This window comes from Mercenaria mercenaria, chromosome 10 (assembly GCF_021730395.1).
Source record: "Mercenaria mercenaria strain notata chromosome 10, MADL_Memer_1, whole genome shotgun sequence".
NCBI lineage: Eukaryota > Metazoa > Mollusca > Bivalvia > Venerida > Veneridae > Mercenaria > Mercenaria mercenaria.
Genome location: NC_069370.1, coordinates 64,497,501 through 64,507,032, shown reverse-complemented (window position 1 = coordinate 64,507,032; position 9,532 = coordinate 64,497,501). Strand labels below are relative to the sequence as shown.

Genomic DNA, 9,532 nt, shown 5'->3' with positions numbered 1-9,532 from the left:
TTCGGCCTGGGTGGTTCCAATACTCACGCTTTCATAGCCTGGGGTATTGTATAATCATCCCTTGGATATGGTACGTGCCTGCTTTTTAATGTTGTCTTTTGACAGTTGCTGTGATATGCAGGCTCCATAACCTCAGATCTCCTTTCTAAATTCCGGTTTGTTCAGTTCTCTCCATTGTTTTCTCGTTTGGGGCAAACATATTACTTTATCTGGGGACCAAACGCCGCTCTTTATGGAATTACACGACACAACCCGTGTATCATTGAAGGTTCCATGTCCCAGTAGGCATTTGACGTCGGTTAGACGTCGTATAGACGTCGGACCCCGACGTCGGATTAACGTTGGATTTTGGTTGGATTTGCAAACCATTTAGACGTCGGATCCTGACGTTGGCTAGACGTCGCATTCCGACCATTTTCCAACCTAAATCTAACCACTTTTCAACCAAAATCTGACCAAATTTTCAACGTAATTTGCAATCAAACAAGTAATCAACACATGTATTTTATCATCTTTATTTCATATTATGGCGACGTAAGTCTAATACAAGTCCAAAAAGTAATGCAGTAATTGAAACTTTCAAGTTTCGTCATTTTTGTATGTTTCTTCAACTCCGCCAATTAACATTTCCACCTGAAATGTATAAAATTTGACAGTTTCATTATTTAACATATACAAATATACTAGTGGTATTACTAAGAGCATAATTAATACGTGCCAAACAAATATGTAATATTTTAAATTCTGTGAAAAAAAAAAATTCTATAAGTTCGTAAAATGTAATTTTATGAAATTGCTAACAAACAAAAATAAGTCAATTTTTTTAAAAAAAAATACGGAATATAAATCAGTATAACTTTTAAAATAAGTATAATTTTTAAAAATCTGTTACTCACGTTGCGGATCCTTCCCTTTGTGTAAAGTATTTATAAACTTGCTCTATCTTATCCCAGTAAATATCAAATTACAGCAGGGTGGCCAACCCACGTGACTTTTGGATATCGAACACGAGAGAAAACGTCTCGATTCAGGTAATATTTTTGCCTATATTTTCCTTATTACTTGACGGATTTTTATAAGATAAACAGCGTCGAAGACACCAAAATGAGTGCTTTCTTCCGCACAAAGCCTCTGCCGTCAGTTCTCTGTACTTTCCTCAAACACTTCGCCCAACTGCTTTTTCGTGGAAAAACTATGTAGATAACGTACACACTTTCTTCCAAAACGATCAGTTTTTTTAAGATTAACAAACTTCAGTAGAAATCTATAGCAGAAATATTATAGCGCATGATTTAATTTAACCGTATATAATTAAACCTACAAGATTGAATGAAACACTAGTTGTTTAATGAGAAATCTTGCGAATTGGATATCGTACACACATGTTTTATGTATGGATATCGTTCACACTGTACAGCATCTATAATAACGTCTGTGCGTTGACATTTGATTATTTGTATTTAACAGCAATGTGAAAAACATTAACCTTACAGTTTCAGTTCAGTGTCATTTCCCATATTAAAGCTGAATATTGATTTAATGAAAAAAAATTAAGAAAATGCTAGAAATTTGTTAAAATTCCAATTTCCTATCTCTTTGATAACTTTCTTCTTCCAGCACGATGACACGAAAGAAGCCTCATCTAAGAAAGAGAAAAAAAGTTCAGAGAAAGAAATGGATTCAACTTCTTCCAAAAGTGTTGGACAGTCTTGCTGAGGAAGGATTAGACGAGATGCTTTTAGAATTATTTCGAAAGATTTCCATTATCAAATACAATGTATAGCGTTTTTGCTCTGGATTTCATAGCTGTGAAAGTACCAGTATTATGCGTTACTCGGAGGATAAAAAAAAGTTCTGGAAATTCGGATATAGAACATTTGGAGGCAGATTCATTCATTTTATGTCTGAGTACAAAAGCTCTGAACAAATTGTGAGTGAGAAAGCTCAAAAAGGACTCTGTGCTCCTAGCGAGGCGGATATTAATTTCACTGTACCTAGTTTGGACAATGTCCGAAAATTTAATCCTTATAGTATGCTTGAAGACGACGATTTTTTTCCAATAAAACCAGGTGTATTTCTCGACGCAATTAATCTTTGTCTGAAGCAATGGAAGGAAAATATTGCTGTTTAACATTCGATGGCCAAAAGCTGCATCAAGGATTAACGAAATTAAATAACCAAGTGTATGTAATTAGTTATGTGAGCTCAGATTGGTACAGGAGTGTGAAAATGTATATTTGGTAGATACAATAAGAATAGTTTATACATCACAATGCAAAACCTTTATATCATACAATGTACATACATGTATATGTTTATGCACTGATTCCCATTAAAAAGACAAGACAGTGTATTCAATATTTTGATTTGTTTATTCCATTAATATGTTTTATTGGTATTATCAAAGTGACGAAATACAATCACAGCAATAAATCACAGTACAGTTAAGTAAAAATCACAGTTCATCAAACTAAAGCTAACCCAAAATATGATTCGTACCCCTTTTCGGACAAAAGTTTGACTGTTTAAAACTTGCTTAAATACAGTAAAATTCAGTGTAGTCATCAAAGATATTGTCTTAAATGTAAGTAAGTAAAACATTGGAGATAATTCACAAAAATGAAGATAATTCAAAGAAGTGAAGGACGTATTGCCCAGCAATACGAAACAGCAATACGAAATCTCCTACTGGAAGGCAACTAATTATCTCAACTATAGCATAACCTTTATCAATGATATACTAGAACATGCAATATTGTACTATATACATGATATGTTAAAGCAGACATCGTTTGGATAAAACTTTGCATATATAAAAAGATACAGTTGTTTATTGCTTATAACATCTACAAATATGAAAAAGCTTTTAATTTCAACTTAATCAAATTCCATGCAAATATGAGAAAATGAAACTTAGAAAAGCAACATATTTAACGGAAGTACTTCTGAAAAAAAGAATTTCAAAGAAAAAAAAAACCGCACCAACAATATTTGAATTCGGCCCATATGACACATGCGATTCTGTTAAAAATATTTTCAAGACTGGATAGGGAAAGATCAGTTTTGAATTTGACCTTCAAGTGTGACCTTGACCTTTGAGATAGGGTTTGGGTGATCTTCATGACAAGTTGTCCTATTATTGTAAACATGTGTGCTACGTAATATTAAAGTCCCTCAGTGGATGACAGAGAAATGGACCCGACAGGGGAAAAACTCTATTGACCTTTGACCTCAAAGTGTGACTTTGACATTTGAACTAGGGACCTGGCTTTGCGCATGACAAATTGTCTGATTATCGAAGTAATACTGTAATTCCTTAATGGATGACAGAGGTCTGGACCGGATACTAAACAGACCCTGTTCATGCAATGTTAACTTTTGACTACCAATTGTGACCTTGACCTATAAACTAGGGGTAGGAACGTTATGCTTGACGAATTGTCTCATTATCGGATACGAAACAAACTCTGTTCATGCAATATTTAAACGTATGACCTACGTGACACATTGTCTCATTATGAAAAACTTTTTGCCAAGTTGTATTAAATGACAGACCGGACCGGACAATATATTGAGGACGGACGGAATTACAGAATGACATACAGACGGAAAAGCGCAATCCTACAGTCCCCGAAAATGGTTTTCGACCAGTAGAGGGCTAAAATGCTCGGGATAGATATAGTTTGGAAATCTAGTAACATTTGAAAAATATACTACTTTGCTATTTTGCAAACTGATATCAACAATAATCAGTCAATGTCAAGTTTTTAATATATTATAATGATGGCAGCTAAAACGTTATCTGCCTTCTAACCGATTCACGGAAACTTGTATTACGGAATACAATAATCAAATATAAATGTTAAAACATCACTTGTGTTTTTTCTTTATGTGTCGACTGAGACTGCTGCTTACGATACCTGCAAGTCAGGTTGCACCTACTACATCTATATACCCTCAACTCGTTGTGCTTTGATATATGGTCTTCAAGTTTACTGTTATCCTCCTCGGTAAAACCACATATGTCACATCTTGTCACAAAAGCTTTTCCACAATCTATACACAGATGTGATTTAACCTCTCCGTCAACATTGCATTCATGTCTCTTCAGGTTTGCTTTCAAAAAAGGCGATTACCCACATCATATGTAAGGCGCACTGTTATTGTGTCTCTTTTCGTGCTGTTGTAGTGCTTCAGCACTCTTTAGGGATTTCCCAAGCCGAACAGATATAACATTTTTCGCACTCATTTCTGAAAAAGATGCAGATTCATAAATTGTATATTAATGTTGACCAGATATATTTTTTTTTTGGTTTGTTTTTGCTTTTGCTTTTTTTTCAGGAAAGCACACAAAGTTCAGAAAAAGTGTTTAGATATCCGCCTTGTGTGATTCTTAACTTTGGAAATTTATACCTTAAAGACCATTTTATCACTATACACAATCATGCTGAGTAGGAAATACTTTTTGAAATGTTCAATGAATCTTGTTTGGAAGTACATTTCTACTTACATGGTCAGTTTCGTACAGAATATATTTCTCACACTTACACTGTCATTATGATTATGATTACTTTGTATGTAGATATATTCATTTAGGAAGTAAGGGTGTTTCAAACATGTTACAAAATATGCTCTTTACAAACAAATTGCAAAATGAAAGGAACAATAGAACTGCCAACATTACGAAAACACGGCTATATTTCAATATTGATGTTCACTACTTGGAGTACGTAGAATAAATATGTTAATCACACGAGTAGCCTGAACCCATGAAAATACATAATTCTGAATAAAAAGCTTGATATTTTATACAAATATGACAACAGACGGTCGAAGTACATGTAAAATAAGACCCACATTCTTGTTCAAAAGAGAACAAACAATATTTATAATAATTGCATCTTCAATTTTATTACTTTTGGTGTACCTTTTTTATGAATAGGAAAGATATGTGAGGCATTATTACCTAAAATAGAATTCACCGAAACAGTGATATTAAAGGTTTTTACTTGAACATACAACTTAGAAAAATCAATGTAATTCTAACATTATCCTGGTTAGTTCATGAAATCAGTGTGAACGATATCATACACTATATATGTGTGTACGATATCCAGTTCGCAAGATTTCTCATTAAACAACTAGTGTTTCATCCAATCTTGTAGGTTTTATTATATACGGTTAAATTAAATCATGCGCTATAATATTTCTGCTATAGATTTCTACTGAAGTTTGTTGATCTTGAAAAAACTGATCGTTTTGGAAGAAAGTGTGTACGTTATCTACACAGTTTTTCCACGAAAAAGCAGTTGGGCGAAGTGTTTGAGAAAAGTACAGAGAACTGACGGCAGAGGCTTTGTGCGGAAGAAAGCACTCATTTTGGTGTCTTCGACGCTGTTTATCTTATAAAAATCCGTCAAGTAATAAGGAAAATATAGGCAAAAATATTACCTGAATCGAGACGTTTTCTCGCGTGTTCGATATCCAAAAGTCACGTGGGTTGGCCACCCTGTACAGGAAGACTATGTAAACCGATGCAGGCTTATCTCGCGAATGTGTGACTAATAGACAACATGTGTAGAAGAGAAGATCTATGTGAATTTAGAATAATGTATACATGTGTATAGAATGCATTTTTATCTTGAACAGTTTAAAGTTCGTGAAAATATCCGTCTCCGAAAATAGACAATCTCATGCGATATTGTAACATAATTAATATAATGTTTGTTGTGAGAATGAACTATTATTAATAAGCGCATGTCCAGGCCCCGGTTTCACAAAAAAACTTAAGTCCCTTGTAACTACTTAAACTCAGTAGTGTACTCATGTTTTGACTTAAGTTGAGTAATTATTTGAGATGTGTTTCACGAATATTTTATCGACTCATGTAAGTACTCAAACCTTGAGTTGAGTGTGTTAATTTGAGACAGCTCTATGGCTTCCTCAAATTGTTGTTATCTACTCAAATATGGCCGACTTTGTAAGACGCCTCGAGAGATTGCGCCGTAGACAGCGAGTAGAAAGGGTTATACCCGATCGTATAAACCCTCTTGAGGTTTTATCACGCTCCGAGATTAGGCAACGCTACAGATTCCATCCGGAATCTATTGTTTTTCTATTGGGAATGATTTTCAACGCGTTGGAGAGCCCGACTTTTCGTTCGTCTCCCCTTCCGCCCATGATATCTCTCCTGGTTACGCTCCAGTTTTTTGCCAGTGGAGCCTTATCTTGTTATTGGAGACATTCACGGTTGTCTCCAAGTCTTCGGTTTTTTCTCGGCATGTTCGGAGAACCACAGCAGCAATTGTTCATTAGAGACAGTACATCAAATTCCGGGAACGACGCTGCAAGAGCAATCCACAAAGAATTTTACAACATAGCAAGTAAGTATCGGACGAAGCGATATGATTGGTTTCCAATGTAAACTGTTACACTTATTGACCCAACGGTATAGTAAATACCCGAAAGTCTTAAATCGGATCAATACGTAACTTTCAAATTGTTGATAAAATTGTATTTATTTGAAAGTTACACACATAGATCTATCATGACAAAGTAATTTTACCGATTTATATTTACTTATGTATGGAAAAATAATGCCACATCAATTCTTAAATATTACTGTGATAGGCCCTTTTTCAAGAATTGTACGAGTCCCATATTATCCTGGATATAAAGAACCAAATAAAAAACGTTTTTGTGCAATTCTCGAGGATATTTTTCTCAAGAAGATGAAATAAATCCTGAATTCATTATTTTTGATTTTGTGGCGTTATTTTTCTTGCATAAACTATATATGATAGATGTGGTCATGAGGGGTGTAACCAGCCACCCTACCCGTATTATACCTGAACATTGTTGTACAACCTCAACAAAACAATAAAAATTGCTTTCATTTATACAGTATACATGATATAAATACCTTGAATGTGCATGTAAATTAACACCGAATTTTCTCGAGCTGGCTACAGTTGTATCAAATGCTGGTGTACCACTCAGAGATCTTGTATGCCCTCCCCTTGCTGTTACACACATGGAAGGAAGTGTGGGTACCATGGACGAGGCACAAAGACTGTTAATATATATCTATAATTCATCATCTCCACTCTTTCCTTATTCTAAACACTTACCTTTAAGATATAATACAAGGTAGTTTTCTTCTATTTTTTATGTAAAAATGCCAAGAAGAAATGCATAGCATTACAAGAGTGAATGCTAAGTTAATTCTGTTTTATGCCACTATGTCAATTCTCTGTGTTACAATGGTGATCATTGTAATTGATCTTAAAATACATTTCACATAACTAACTAGAGAGAGGTAAGAGGTATTTAAGTCAATATATCATTTGCTGAAGGTTATTTTTGGAGGTGAATGGGTAGGGTAGAGATTTCTCTGTAAAAGTCTTCATGAGTGTTCTTAAGCTTAATTGTACAAATTCAATATTAGGTTTATATAAAATATCAAACCATAGCTATTATGGATTCTGATGAGAGGGAATTCAATGTTATTTTTTATATATTAGCTTATATTATATAGATAATATCATCTAATGGGCATGGCCTTTTTAACCTTACATAATAGTTTAAACATTCAAACCTTGTATCACACACCAAATGTCAAAACTTCAGCTGTTATGTATTCAGGTTTATAAAAATATATAACCATAACTATTATGGATTCAGATGGGAGGAAATTCAATGTTTCTTTTTTATTATATTAGCTATTATTATATAATTGGTGTGACCTTTTTGACCCTGGTAACATTCAAGCCCTTGTATCACACACCAAATGTCAAAACTGAATCTGCTATGTATTCAGGTAATATTTCCAAAGTTTCTAATACACATAAACCTGTCGTAATAACATGTCACACACAGGAACTTATCCATTTCTGACTCAAAGGGCATTAATTTGAAAAATAAAGGGAAAGCCAAACCTTCCATCACTTGCTAAATATCAAGACTTAGTGTGTTATATAAGTTAGTTATAGAATTATATTAATATCAAACAATAAGCATTATAGATCAGATAAGAGGAAATTCATTGTTTCTTTTTATTAGCCTATATCACATGTACATGTCATTTACATGTCGGACTGAGACGCTTACTCGGTTAAAAGGACCTGAATCAATTACTAGTAGAAACCGGTTTCAATTTTGCACAACCGTTTATCGCATGGGCTTGATCTTTGAAAGACGGCCACAAATAGTTCAGTTGTGTAAAGTATCATCTAAATACATTCAGTGGTTTCAAAGATGTTGTTAAATGAAAACTAACAGATAGGAGGATACATGCACTAACTGGAATACTATGAACAATTATTGTATATTTTGTAGAAGGTCACACAAGGGTGTAATGTGAATGAAATTATTTTGAAATCAAGCAAAACGTTTTACACATAATGCAAGTACCTACTCCTCGTGATAGACATCTTTTCTAAGGAACCAGTAATAACTATATCAGTCTTGTTACAATGATACAGGACTACATAATTATGTGAATTTATTTAACAAGAGGGTCATGATGACCCTGAATCTCTCACCTGAGTTATATGAGCCACATGTTTAAATTGGCAAACTGAAGCTAAAATATTAGAAAGTAGGTCAGTAGGTCATATTCATTGTCACTGAAAGTCAGTTTTAAGATCAGTGTGCAAAACTGTACATGTTATACAAATTTTAAGGCTGTATCTTAAAAAACAAAAAAGTAGGTCAGTAGGTCAAGGTCATAGTCAAGTGAACTACATAGTGTTACATACCAAATATCAAAGGCCTAGGCCTTGAACTTTCAAACAAGAAGATTTTTAAAAATGTTTCCTATGTAAGTCTATGTAAAACTTGGGACCCCAGGACAGGGCCTCTTTCACCCCAGGAGCATAATTTGAACAATTTCAGTAGAGAACCACTGGGCAATGCCACTTTCCAAATATCAAAAGCCTAGGCCTGCAGTTTCAGACGAGAAGATTTTAAACATTCTTCCTATACATATATATATATGTCTATATAAAACTTAGGACCCTGGGCAGGGCCTGTTTTCACCCAGGGTACTAATTTGAACAATCTTGGTAGAGAACCACAAGGCAATGCTATATACCAAATATCAAATGCCTTGGTCTAGTAATTTCATACAAGAAGATTTTTAAAGTTTTTTCTATACAAGTATATGTTAACTTGGGACCCCCGGGGTGGGGCCTCTTTTCACCCCAGGGGCATAACTTGAACAATTTTCATAGAGGACCATTAGATGTCATATAAAGGCTCTACGCCTTGCGGTTTTGGACAAGATTTTTAAAGCTTTTCCATGCGGTTGCCATGGCAACCAAAGTTCTGCACGGAATTCAATTCTTTGAACAAATTTGAAAGGGGGCAACCAAGGATCAGTCCTGTGATGTTTTGTATAATTCTGCCCGCGGTTTTCAAGAAGATGATTTTTTTAGAAAATGTTGACGGACACACGACACATGACGGACACTGAGCGGTCACAAAAGCTCACCATGAGCCTTTGGCTCGGGTGAGCTAAAAATCTGATGAA

At 34.5% G+C, this 9,532-nt stretch overlaps 1 pseudogene; it reads left to right on the top strand.

Moving 5' to 3' along the window:
* The first annotated feature begins 6,280 nt into the window (after nt 1-6,280).
* The window catches only part of LOC128546439 (putative nuclease HARBI1), a 6,740-nt pseudogene continuing 3,488 nt past the window's right edge, over nt 6,281-9,532 (top strand).